Below are 13,538 nucleotides of genomic sequence, written 5' to 3' on the forward strand. Positions count from 1 at the left end.
TAATAGTTCAAGATCTACCTTGTGGTGATATAATTATTGCACCTGGTTCACTATGTAATGGGCTATAGCTCAATAACTATGGAAAACGTATGGAAGACATGGCATGTGCTATTGCATATTTGCAAGTTGTTTTAGATGCACCACTTATCTAGTTTGTTATATTTGTAGAAATCTAAAATGGTGTCTTTATTGCCTACTCTCTTGAGACACTAAGAAAATAGATGTTTGAAAGTTGCAAATTGGATAAAATACAATGTGCCTTGTTTTCAAAAGATGGTTTAATGAGAGCTTTTTGCAAAATATAGCTTATATATAGTGATGTTTGTGGTCTATTGTAAACCACGTCTTTTGGCAACTACTTGTACTTCATAACCTTTATTGAAGACTACTCCAAGCATGCATGGGTATATGGTTTAAAAGCTAAGTCTAAATTATTTCTCTACTTTAATCAATTTGTTAGCATGGCTAAAAATTAATCAAGATATAAAGTGGGCACCCTTCATTCTAATCGAGGAGAGAGTATATGTCTAAGGAAATCAATGCATATCTCATTGAATGTGGGATTAAACACCAATGTTTAGTGTCATAAACACCATACTGGGGAATGTGGAAATTTCCCATAAGTTTGGGACATGTGGTCAATGTGGGAGCTTTCGCTCAACTGCCAAGACCCATGGACCGCTTATTGTTCAAGCGTTCCAAGACGAGCACTAATGGCTACCTCTCACATAGCCGACGCGCCATCCATATCTACGGGTGTAGTGAGCTTACTTCCATGCCGATCGAGTTACCTCCTCTCCCGCGCACTCCAGTGGCTCCATGATCCAAGTGCAAGCTTCAAGCAAGCTCTATCCTCAAGCTCCACGCTCCAAGCTCCATTACCGAGAGCAAGAGAAGAGAAGAGAAGAGAAGAGAAGAGAAGAGAAGAGAAGAGAAAAGAAGAGAAGAAGAGACGAGAAGATGGAGAGCTTCTCCTCCCCGGTCCCTCACCCTCACACACTCACTCCCTCACACTCTCACACTCCCTCTCTCAAGCACAAGCTCAAGCAAGCAAGAAGAAGAAGAAGAAGAAGAAGAGGAGGAGAGCCACTTTTGGCTGCACACAAGAATGAGCTTCTCATTCGCTTTTCAACTTTATATACAAAACCCTAAATCCCTTTTGGGTGGTCATCCCCTTATCCCCCTTTTACATGGCTGATCATGGCCTAGGCCCTTTTTCCCATTGTCCTTCTATCTTCCTAGCTTCCTTTCCACCATCCGTCTACATTTACAACCTGCACGGGTAAGAGCCCGGCGCTCCTTGAATTAAATCATGATGCGCTTGCGCTCTTTTACAAAAGTATTGACTTGCGCTTTTCCTTGTGCACCTTTTTCCCTTATTTAGGAATTTTCTGCGCTTCTTGTGTTTCTAGATTTTTCTTGGCTCGCCTTGGTCTTTCGTTTCACTTTTGCCTTGGCCTTGTCTTCTGTTTCAGCTTTTCCGGATTTTCCACCTTTGTTTGTTTGAGGGTTAACATTACCCCCCTCCTAGACGAGTGCTAGTCCCATGGCACTCATCGTCGTAGGTAGCAGGCTTTAGCATGCACCGAAGACGTGGGTGGCAAGGATGTCTATGGTTGCCATGTAGTGTTGGTAGTGGTGGGGAGGAAGGTCATTGGGGGCACGTTGGTGGCCTAGGTGGCTGGTGGTAGGGCTATTGGAGTTGGTGGTAGGGATGTTCTTTGTGGGGATTGCACTGATGGAGTACAAGTGGCAGTTTGTTGGGGATTCTACGCATGACGATTCTTGTAGGGCTTGCAAGATGATAAAGGATAGGAATTCACAGTTGAGTGTTGATGAAGAGTGAACGACACTTTTGTTGGAGTTTTCAATACCTGCAATTGAAAACCTCTCATAGGTGGTCTCTCCCTAGGGGTAGTGCTAGTCTTCTCTATCGTGCATAAGACATAGTTCAATTAGTTTGGGAGACAGGTCGAACTCTAAGCAAGCTGAGAGTATTGTCCTACACTTGAGGATCCAAACTGTGTATATAATTCAGTGCAGATATTATGTGAGTGCTCGTGCATACTTAGATATTACGCAGTTAAAAGACCGCAGCTGGTTTCTCATAATGATGTGTGGATGAAGAAAAGTTGTCCATGTTGAGAAGAAGTACTCGTGAAGTGTGTATACGACATCCTTTGCATTCTGACTACACGACGTAACATAATTGAACACAGGGACACTGCACTATCGGTAGCTGGTAGCTATTGGACCTGCGTGATGAGGAAAGTGTACTTTTCATGGCCATTTGTGCAGTGCTTACCACAATTGATTGCAATGATATTAAGGCAGAGTGCAAGAAGGAATCATGTGAATGGGTCAGGGTGACAGGTCTAACCATAGATGAGACAAGCTCCCTAGGTATGTCCTGCCCTTGATGTGCCCTGAACAATTGTGGGTGATGTTAAGGGGCTAGGGGATTAGGGGCGGAGCCAGCCGACCAAGGTCACTGGACGCACCTAATTTGAGGACCCTAGGTGTTGTGCTGTGATCGTGGGTGCTTCTTATCTTTTCGTTCTTTTCTTTTCTTTTTTTCCTTTTCTGATTTTTTTTTCTTTTTCTTATGCTTTATTTCTTTCTCTTTTTTTTTTTTGCCTGAGTACAATCATTGCAATATGTTGAGGCTATCAGCCTTTCAATGGGTTGGGAAATGTCAAGCTTCAAAGGCTTAGGAAATGGATATTACAGTGATGATTGTGCCCTAGCCTCATTAGAGAAGCAGTTGTTGAGATGGGAGATACACCTGAGATATTGCAAACCTCTTTGCGACACGCGATGTCAGTACAATTGAGGTAACGCCTGTCGTGAGCCAACTGTAGAGCTTGACCCAGAAAGAGAGCATAGCCCATGACTATGCTTTGGATCATGCAATGTGGACACTCATAAGGGTGATTCTTCGCTTCGACAACATAGTTTTGTCGCGGTTCTTTGTGAGGTTGGTGGTCTTGCGGTGACTTGGGCATTGAACACGTTCGCACGAAAACCTGTGTCATCCTGCATCCACTTGTCACTTCATGAGAGTATATGCAAGTCGCATGCATCAAGTACAACAAACAAATGCAATAATGTCAAGATATTACTTTTTCAAAATCCTATGATGTTGATTGCGATGCCTATTCTGGTGCTTGTTAAAGACTTGGCATATATTAGCAATAGGTGAGGAAAGTGTGTACAAGTGGGGAGCCTGCCCCTTTAACCATCAAAAGACAAAAATTTATGGCAAAATGGCCTTTGTTAAGTTGCTTGCATATCATAGGAGCTACTCTATTTACACAAGGCGGAGTGAGTCTGGGTGGTCAGGCGACTGAGGCTCTGCTGAGGTGAGGGGCTCCTATGAATGGGCAGGGAAGATGTTGACTGGGACTTGAATGGTGTAGTCTTTGGCCGCAACCATTTCCAAAATTCTTTTGAACAATGCATCGAATTCTTCCTTTTCTCAAGCTGCCCTCTTCGCTTTCGAGCACCTGGTGTCCGAGCATCCGTTAGGGGCCCGCACATCCGGTGTTACTACGCCTTGTGTGCTCCCTTGAGCTTCTATTCCCCTGGCCTAGGGATTTTTTGATCTACATCTGAGGCGGTGTCGCTAGGGACCTCATTTCTTTACATACCTTTTGAGGCTAGGCATGTAGTGCACCGACGGAGGAGCTTGTGCTGCATGTTTCCTTCGATGGTAGAGAGCATCTTTGCAAGCCAGCTGCCTTGGGTGCTCCATGACTTCCATGTAGGGGGACCTACAAAATGCGAACCAAGGATTAGGACTTGATACAAGATAAAACTATTCACATGAAAGGGATTATAGTGTGGGTTATCAAGTGCATATGATGAGAAGGGGAGGGGTAAGGCATACAGTGTTTGTTGTAGAGGGATGGCCCCCATGTTGATGTTCATTTGGCCTCTAGCCATTAGTAGATCTTGACTCATGCTAAGTTATGTGGACTGGTTGTCATGGAGTGGGGCAGGGCTCATCCTCGGAAGGATAGACTCGAAAGAGGGAAAGGTGTATAGAAAGGGATGGTACCCTATCTACACCATCAGAGATGTTGGTCAGGGCTTCCTATGGTGGTAATGAGGGTTGCATGCCCTCCACCTGGAGGTGGGAATGGTCACACAAATTCTAAATGTGTGGTGAGAGGAGGACCTGAGGAGCTTAGCCTGTTGAACCCAAATATTCTTCCTACGCTTGACTATCATTGCTTGTGTGTGTTGATATTGTCTATACAGGGTCACAAAAGTCATTGTTTATTTATATACATATCCATGAATCTATGTCACTTCACGAGGATAAAAGCCAATTGTAGAACTCCAGATTGTACTGGAGTGTGGCACACCCATCTAGTACTCGTGGCAGCTTACTCAATATCGATAGATATTTTGCAACATCGAGTAGCATGGAACCTTGTCCGAGTATATTGGCAACATGTAACTCCTCAGTGAGAACCTTATTAGACAGAGAGTTCTCTTGTCTAGTTTCAGCTAAGTCCGTACCCCGAATGGCAGTCAGCACTCAAAAGGAAGTTGGTGCCACATAGGTTGGGTCTCTTTGATACCGCCATTTGGCCAATTACTTCTCTGAGACTGGGGCTCCTAGTTTGGGCCATTGCAATGCGGTTTTCACACCAATGTTGTTCAAACTGACTTCGTCCCTCTGATAGTCGCTTTAGTTGCTCTATCTCTAAGAGATTTGGTTGGCAGAGCACATCATTGGATGTTACAATTAAGCGTAGTTTGTCAGCTTGTTCGTCAGAGATGAGTTGCATATGTTCATACAGGAGCCTATTAGAGTGCTCGTCAAGATGTTCTTGCTCTTCCTAGGATAAGGGAAATGGCAAGTATTCTTCAAGTTGATCTTTAGGGAATGTGCCCATGTTTGTCAAGACATAGACACGTGCGAACACTTTGAGCTTAGCATCCAACTCGGTTAAGCATTCTGTGACACTTCTATGTTCAACGAGGGCTTGCTCGGTTGCTATCTCATGCAAGGTTCTAGGAGTTTGCCTAGGGTTTAGCATAGCAGGGGGCTCAGGCCTAGACGAGCAGGTTTGGCCAACGCTAGGATTTCTTATGCTCTCAAGGTTTCCATGTTTCTCCTGAGGCTTCGTTATTGCGTCATGGTTCTCCTTTACGTGACTAGTATAGATTTGTCACCCTATTGTGACAGCGTTGTATCCACTCTTGATTGGTCAATGCGAGTTCTATTGTCGGTGGATTGAGTGTTGTAAGCAACCATTGCTGGTAACGACTGCTTTGATTTTCCAGAGCACACGGATGTGTCTGAGGTTTCACTGTTATTAGGAGAGGCATCAATGGGGTCATTGGTGGATGGACTCGATGCTTTATTCCTTAGCTCTCCAGCGCTCTTGGTGTCAATGTTCTTGGGGTCCACAACCACTTGTAACTACTGTTGTTTTTGCTATTTTCTCCTCTTTTTCTTGGTCAGTGAAGGTGCATCTCTCAGCGACTCAGGACCCTAGACTAGGTCAATCGTTGATGTGCTTGGTTGGGCCTCATCATTCTCTTTCTCTAGTGTGTCCTCATGGGACATAGCCAAGGCCTACTGAATAGCCTCGCTAGGTTGTGGGGGTACAACTGCCTCCCTTTTTGGAGAGTCTAGCTCTTCAGTTAATTCCCTTGTGTCTAACTCCTCCAGCCTAGGATTTAGGCACTTTGGAAGTGCTGGAGTTATCAAGGTAGTTGGTTGCGACACCTCCTCCATAGGTAAACTACTAAGGACACATTTCGCAAGGGGCATTATCACTACCCAGGGCAGTGACTGCTGTGATCCCTGATTGGAAGTAGTAGCGGCTAGTCCAGTGGGCTGGCTACTCTTGGTGGATTGAGATGTCAAGTCCTTAGGTCGATTGGAAGTGGTCATGTCTTTTGTTGCCCTTTGAGCATTCCTCTGTGTAGATCGGATCTAGTCACATTAGGTTGCACAGACATATCCTTGGGCCGAGAGCTATGGCTAGTGTCATATCTGACCTCTTGGACATTTGGAAGCTTAGATGGAGGTAGAGATTGGGAGTGAGCAACCGCCCTTGACAACCATTATTGTGCTTCCTGTGTCCATTTGGAAAAAGAGGGTGTAGGAGATCTAGGACTCTTAGGTAGACTTGGCACTGGCTAAATGATTTGCTCGAGGCTATTAGACGATTGTGCCATTTGCTTTGTTGAGCGATCAGCCTTGCCATGAGCAATGTTGTTCCCATGATGCGTGTTATCCTATTGGAAAATCAAAGGCTCTTTGGGCACTAATGGCTTTTGTGCACGCTCAATGGCTACATATAACATCTGCTTATTAAGCATGCTAGGCTGAGGCTCTTTCTTTCGAACACTCATGTTTGGTTTCTCACCTTGAGACCTAGAGTTTCTCTTAGATTTCCTCCTATTCTTTGTTTCTCTTAGATTTCCTCCTGTTCTTTGGTTTCTCACCTCGAGACCTAGAGTTTCTCTTAGATTTCCTCCTGTTCTTTGTTGCTTTTGATGCAACCTGGCCTTCACTTGATAGAGGTGGTTTAGCAGGGGATTTTGGTACCCAAATCCATTGGTTACCTGTGTAATACCCTTGAGCACGTAGCAACGCTTTGGATATCCATGGCGGCGTTGTGCTGACCCTCCATCAGTGCCTACGTCTATAAGGCTTGGGCTTCTTTTGGGGTCTTCTACGATATTTGTAAGTCCTAAGTCCGTCCTTGGCCCTGTCTCTTGACCTTCTTATTTCAGGCATGGTGTCACTTACTGGTTCTCGTTGTTCGACATGTGCTTGTATCAACTCTTCCAACAAGTCCTTGCTCTCGTTAGCAGACTTGACTATTATCTCAGCACCCTCCTTGCCTTTCCCTCGAGGTTTGATGAGGTCACCCTTGCTAAAGGTTGTGACTATCCTCATACCCGGTAGTGTCAGAGGTGTATCCTCTTTGTGCTACATAGTCGGCCTCACACTTGATCACCCTTTTAAAGGGTCTTCCTAGGAGGGTTTCCTTCCCGTAATTAGCACTACTTGGAGAAACATAAAATAGGATAGGAAAGCTTTCAATTTCAACTGTCGCAAGGATTTTGCACTTCCCTATGAGTGCTTGTGGGTGTCCCCCGTAAGGGCTAAGAGTTGCATTAGTCGGTGTGAGCTCTGGTTGGCCTAGTAGGGTCCATGATTCATAGGTCAAGATATTAAAATCAGCTCCTTCATCAATCAGAGCATCGATAGTATGCTCTCTTTTCGCGGTGAGTTTGACCCTAAGATAAGCAGGTGGTACTATGTCTTCGTCTTCCGGGTCTTGGCTGTCAAGATTGTGGGAGAGAAGGAAGGAGTCTCACTTGTAGCTTTCTTGCTTGCACAATGGGGGAATACACACAAAGGTGGAGGCCGAAAACAGTTTTTCTCTTCTTAGTTGTGTAAGCCAAAAGAAGTCTAGTACAAAGAAATAGAAGAACCCTATATATGGGTCTCAAACTAAACTCAACTAACTAAGGTGATATACTAACTGAGCCATGAACTAGAGTAGATAAGGATAGCTATCATCTAGCTATTATTCATGGGCGGTGTACCAACCGCATCTGCAGCTAATAAGCCGGTGACATAAATGCACAACGGTCACCCTGGCATATCACGAGTGGAGCTCGATATCTCAACACTCCCCCTCGAGCTCAATCCCAATTCTTGCACATCAAGCAGGTCTCTGAACTTGCGCAGCTTCTCTACGCCCAATGCCTTCGTAAATATGTCAGCTACCTGATCCTCTGTGGTGACATAAACTAGATCAATAAGACCTAGTAAAACCCTCTCCCACACATAGTGATAATGCACTTCAATGTGCTTTGTTCTAGCATGATAGACTGGGTTATTTTCCAAGTGTATACTACTCATGTTGTCACAATAAATGACAATTGGCCCATCTGTAGGCTGATGCATATCATAAAGTAGCTTATGCAACCAAGCTACCTCACATGCAGCCATTGTTGCGCCCCTGTACTCAGCCTCTGTGCTCGACGAGGCAACTGTAGGATGTTTCTTACTGCTCCAAGTGACTGCAGCACTCCCAAACGAGAACACATATCCACTGGTAGATCGTCTATCAGAAATACTACCAGCCCAATCAGCATCAGTGTATCCATGCAACTGTATCTAAACCCCAGTCTCATAAAGTAGTCCATACTGCAATGTGGAATTCACATACCTAAGTGTGCGTCTAGCCGCATCCAAATGCGGTTTCCTTGGAGCCTGCATAAACTGACTTACCAATCCAATAACATAGCTCAAATCTGGCCTGGTAATAGTCATATAAATCAAACTTCCTACTATGCGTCTGTACATAGTAGGGTCTTCGAGAAGCTCACCTGCATCTGTGCTCAATTTCACATTCTGCTCCAAAGGAACTGAAATAGGCTTACAGCCTGTCATTCCATATTTGGATAGCATGTCTAATCCATACTACCTCTGCAAGAGCCGTATCCCACTTAGTGATCTAATCACCTCAATGCCCAAGAAATAACACAGCTCTCAAACTTCTTTCTCTGTTTTTCTCACATAAAGTGAGAAATCTGCCTTGGAAATTTGAAAGCCAATAGTGATAAGATACTGTCCTATCTTGTCAGACCATGCTCTAGGTGCTTGCTTCAAGCCATACAGGGCTTTCTTCAACCTACAAACAAACTCAGGATGAATAACATGCACATAACCTGGTGGCTGCTCCATATAGACCTCTTCTTGCAAATCACCATGCAAGAAGGCATTCTTTACATCTATCTGATGTAAAGACCATCCCTTTGATGCAGCCATAGTAATGATTGCTCTTACAGTTTCCATCCTTGCAATCGGACTGAATGTTTCTTCATAATCAATGCCATATGTTTGTGCATACCCCTTAACTACTAGTCTTGCCTTATATCTATTCACATAACCATCTACATTGTGTTTCACCTTATAAACCCACTTACAACCAATTGCATTCTTATCTTTAGGCAAAGGTACCAATTCCCATGTAGCATTTGCTTCCAAGGCATCCATTTCTTCATCCATGGCTTTCTCCCATTTTTCTTTTCCCATGGCATGCTCAAAAGAAGTGGGTTCTGGTTCCTGTATCACTTTGACCATATATGCATAGTGAATGGCTGTAAATCCCTCATATTTCAGCCTATCCACAGGATACCTAGCTCTGGTAGACCTGTGCAAAGTAGATTCACTCCCAGGTGCTCTCAAAACATCCCTGGTCTTCCTTACTCCAGGTGTAATGATAGAAGGAATACACAACTCATCATCAATGCTCTGTTCTGAGCCACTGGATTCACCATCCACATAAGAGTGACCTGCATTCACATCAAACATGGGCTGATCTACCTTCTCTTTTCCTTTTCGTAATATCTGCATACCACTATCTGCATTGCTTTGAGAAGATTCTCCTGATCTCAATCTTCCTGTCCATGGCAAAGAATGTGAATCACTGCTAGAGGAAGCTCCAGGTCCACTAATATCTTGTGACTGCTGTTGTGAATTCTGTGCATCTACATTATCAATCACATTTACTGGTTGATACCAGCTACTCATCTCATCAAAAACATCTTTGCTCACTGTAAACTTACGAGTAGAAGGGTTATAACATCTATACGCTTTTTGCTGCAGAGAGTAACCAATAAAGATGCACTTTTCAGCTTTTGGATCTAACTTGGATCTCAACTCATCTGGCACATGAACATAGGCAATGCAACCAAAAATTTTCAAATGAAAAATATCTGGCTTCCTACCAGTATACCTCTCCTCTGGATTCATGCCATGTATTGCTACAGTGGGAGTCCTGTTCATTATGTAGACTATTGTAGCAACTGCTTCAGCCTAGTAAAAATCTAGCAAGTCTTTTTCGTTGAGCATGGCATGAGATACCTCTCCAATATGCCTGTTTTTCCTTTCTGCAATTCCATTTTGTTGTGGGGTATGATTGCATGAATATTGCTGCTTTATGCCATGCTCCTGTAGAAACCTTGCAAACTCATTTGGGAGGTACTCTCCCCCTCCATCTAACCTTAGGCATTTTATTTGCAGGTCTATTTTTTTTTCAACCATAGCTTTAAGAGTTTTGAAATGCCCAAAAACTTCACTTTTTTTTTCATAAGATACACCCAAACTTTTCTGCTAAAGTCATCAATAAAAGTTACAAAATAATGACAGCCTCCAAGAGATGCAGCTTTAGTAGTCCACACATCAGAGTGGATTAATTCCAATGGCTTTTTACTCTCTTGAACGTGTCTAGGAAATGATTTCCTTGCCTGTTTTCCAAACTGACAGGCTTCACATACCTTATGCATTTTTGCAACCTTGAATTTTGGCAATCCTGCAATAATATTTTGGGCCTGCATTAATTTAAGTCACTGTACATTAACATGACCAATGCATTTATGCCAGATATCAATATCTGCAACTACACCCGTCCCATCTGCAAACATTGCTGCACTCAATTCAGGCATGTCTGCATCCAACGTAAACATTCTGCCCTTCTTCTTTCCTTTTGCTATCAAGCGACCTTTATTTTTCATATCCTCAACAAAGCATCCATGAGAATTAAATCAGACCTGCAAGCCCTGCTCAACCATTTGACCAACAGAAACTAGGTTCTTTGTGATATTCGGGACATGAAATACATCCGCAGGTATTTCTTTTTCCCATCCTGCATAGACAAAGGAATATTTCCAATCTGCACAGTAGGATGTGCAGTATCATCACCAGTCTCCACAAATCCTGGTTTTTCCATTTTCCTTGCATCCCGCATCCATTCTGCATGACCTGTCATATGGTTTGATGCACCCGAGTCAACATACTACACATCGTTACTTTCTTCTGCACTTGTCAGAGAATTGGTCATGTGCTGCACCATTAACAAATGCTCATTTCTGTCATCACCCTGTCTACTAGAAGATGCATAATTCCCTTGTTGCAATTTTCCATTCATGATGTCATTCTGCTTTTTATAGCAGTCTTTAGTCATATGACCCATTTTACCACAGTAGTAGCATTCAACATTTTTGTTTGCATTTTGCCCTCTTTGGCATCCACCACGATCTCTTTGGCTCCCCCTACCTCTAGAGTTACCACGTCCTCCTCCATAGGACTGGTTTTCTTGAGTTTGCTGCATATTCTGATTTCTACCAAGGCCTCCAGATCGGCCTCCTCTACCTCTGCCTCTACCTCTTCCAGCATTTGAGTAGAAGACAGCTTCTTTTGAAGTTCCTCCTGAAAAAGATGCACCATCATTTCTCTGCTCCTCAGAAATTAGAAGAGCAATCAATTCCTCAAATTCAGGAAATCTTTCACAGATGGAAATTGATGTTCAGAACTATGCATAATCCTTTCCTAGACCATTCAAGGTCACAAAAAGTAAATCATCATCTTCCACTGGTGACCCAATGGAAGCAAGTGCATCTGCAATCTTCTTCACCTTCATGTGGTAGTCATTGATGCTCATACTTTCTCTTTGCACATTGTGCAACTCTTGCTTAAGCTGCATTTTCCTGGCTTGCGTATTTGTGCTATACATTTTTGACAAAGTATCCCATGCCTCCTTTGGCGTACTTGCATCTTGAATATGCACAATCATAGAGTCTGAAATGCTGATAGACAGCCAGTACATAACTTTCCTGGCTCTCTCATGCCATGCTTTAAATGCCTGCATTTGCTGTTGATTGGGAACATCAAGAAGAACTGGTTCTTCTTCATTTCCTGCAATGAATTCCCAATATCCTTTTCCCATAAGGAAATTCGTCATTCTAAACTTCCATGCTTAGAAGTTATTCTTGTCAAGCTTTTTAGTGACAATCTGTGAAAGAGAATCAGACGCCATTACAGAACACTGCAAAAAATTCTGTCACTATAAAAAGCACAGCTTCAGCCTCACAAGGGCAAATCTGTAAAACTGACGAAAGTGGTATTTGACCACACAGTCACTTCCTAGTGATGATTTTACATCAACAGGTAACAAGGATGATTCTGTAACTCCCAATGTCTCTACGCACAGATATACGATGCAATTTCTACAGTAACTTTTCACCGACATGTAGAACAGTGGTTGCACAGCATAAAATAGGGCCTTTTCTTGAGTGCGTGCAGAAAACTTCTGCCGCCAAAACAGGCCCCGAAATGGCCTCAAATCAAAAAAATAGAGCTACTAAGGGCTAAAGCCTTCTCCTGCAACATATACTGCCCTCTTGCTACACCGCAAAGGGCATCTCAATCTGAGACAATGCACTCTTGCACTTTCCGACTGTGCTACCTGCTGCAGAGACTTGCTCCCAAAACAGAAAAATGAAAGCAATATTGGTCCTCTTACCAGAACACCACGAACTTGGTTTGCTTTCTTGAGCTCCTTACCACGAACAAGGCTCTAATACCATGTCAAGATTGTGGGAGAGAAGGAAGGAGTCTCACTTGTAGCTTTTTTGCTTGCACAATGGGGGAATACACACAAAGGTGGAGGCCGAAAACAATTTTCCTCTTCTTAGTTATATAAGCCAAAAGAAGTCTAGTACAAAGAAATAGAAGAACCCTATATATGGGTCTCAAACTAAACTCAACTAACTAAGGTGGCATACTAACTGAGCCATGAACTAGAGTAGATAAGGATAGCTATCATCTAGCTATTATTCATGGGCGGTGTACCAACCACATCTGCAGCTAACAAGTCGGTGACATAAATGCACAACGGTCACCCTGGCATATCACGAGTGGAGCTCGATATCTCAACATTGGCTTGTAAATTTAAGCCTTCTGACAAATGCCCTTGAGTCTCCAACTGCACGACCAGATGTGGATTCTCCACTAATGTCTTGAATCGTCATTGCAGTGCTATTCAAGGAGCATATATCATCAGGACTGTCACATCTAGTCATTCTCACTGTTGTAGCTTGATGTTGTTGCTTTCCGCTTTGACTAGATGCAGTCCGAATGCAACATGTATTTTTTTTTACAGTGTGGCATTTTTTCCCTTTGTTGGCTAGATTGGCCCATTGATGTTCTAGGTCTGTGTTTCTCTCTGTTCGGGTATGGGCTTTTGGTTGCTCTTTTGCGAGTGAGAATCCATGCTCGTGTAGAGCCATTACTACACTAGGGTCCAATTTAGAGGACTTGTCATAGCACGCGTTTTCTCTCCAACCTACTTGGGGGAAGTGTGGAAGGGGCAGAGCCTCCTCTGCGGGGGTCCAGGGGGGGCAGTCCCCCCAGCCCGCAGGGCCATTACGGTAAATGCCATGCACAATTTGGAGGACCGTTTATAGCCAAATTTTGAACTACTTGCTCTAAATTCAACCCAGTGATGGATTTGTGATATGCCTTTAGCTCTACGTAGCCTTTGGGGTCAATCTCGGGGTTTAGATGCGTCAAAATTTGTATTCTAGATGCTTGTCCAATTTTGATAGTTTTCTATCCGATTCTCAAATGTCTGATTATTAGAATCGGACATCCAATTTTGGGTTGGTCCGATTTTAGTCATGTGTGATTTCTGGAATCAGACGTCCGATTT

The sequence above is a fragment of the Lygodium microphyllum genome, chromosome 8, assembly GCF_053477565.2.
Source record: "Lygodium microphyllum isolate KBCC chromosome 8, Lygodium_microphyllum_v1.1.10, whole genome shotgun sequence".
Lineage (NCBI taxonomy): Eukaryota > Viridiplantae > Streptophyta > Polypodiopsida > Schizaeales > Lygodiaceae > Lygodium > Lygodium microphyllum.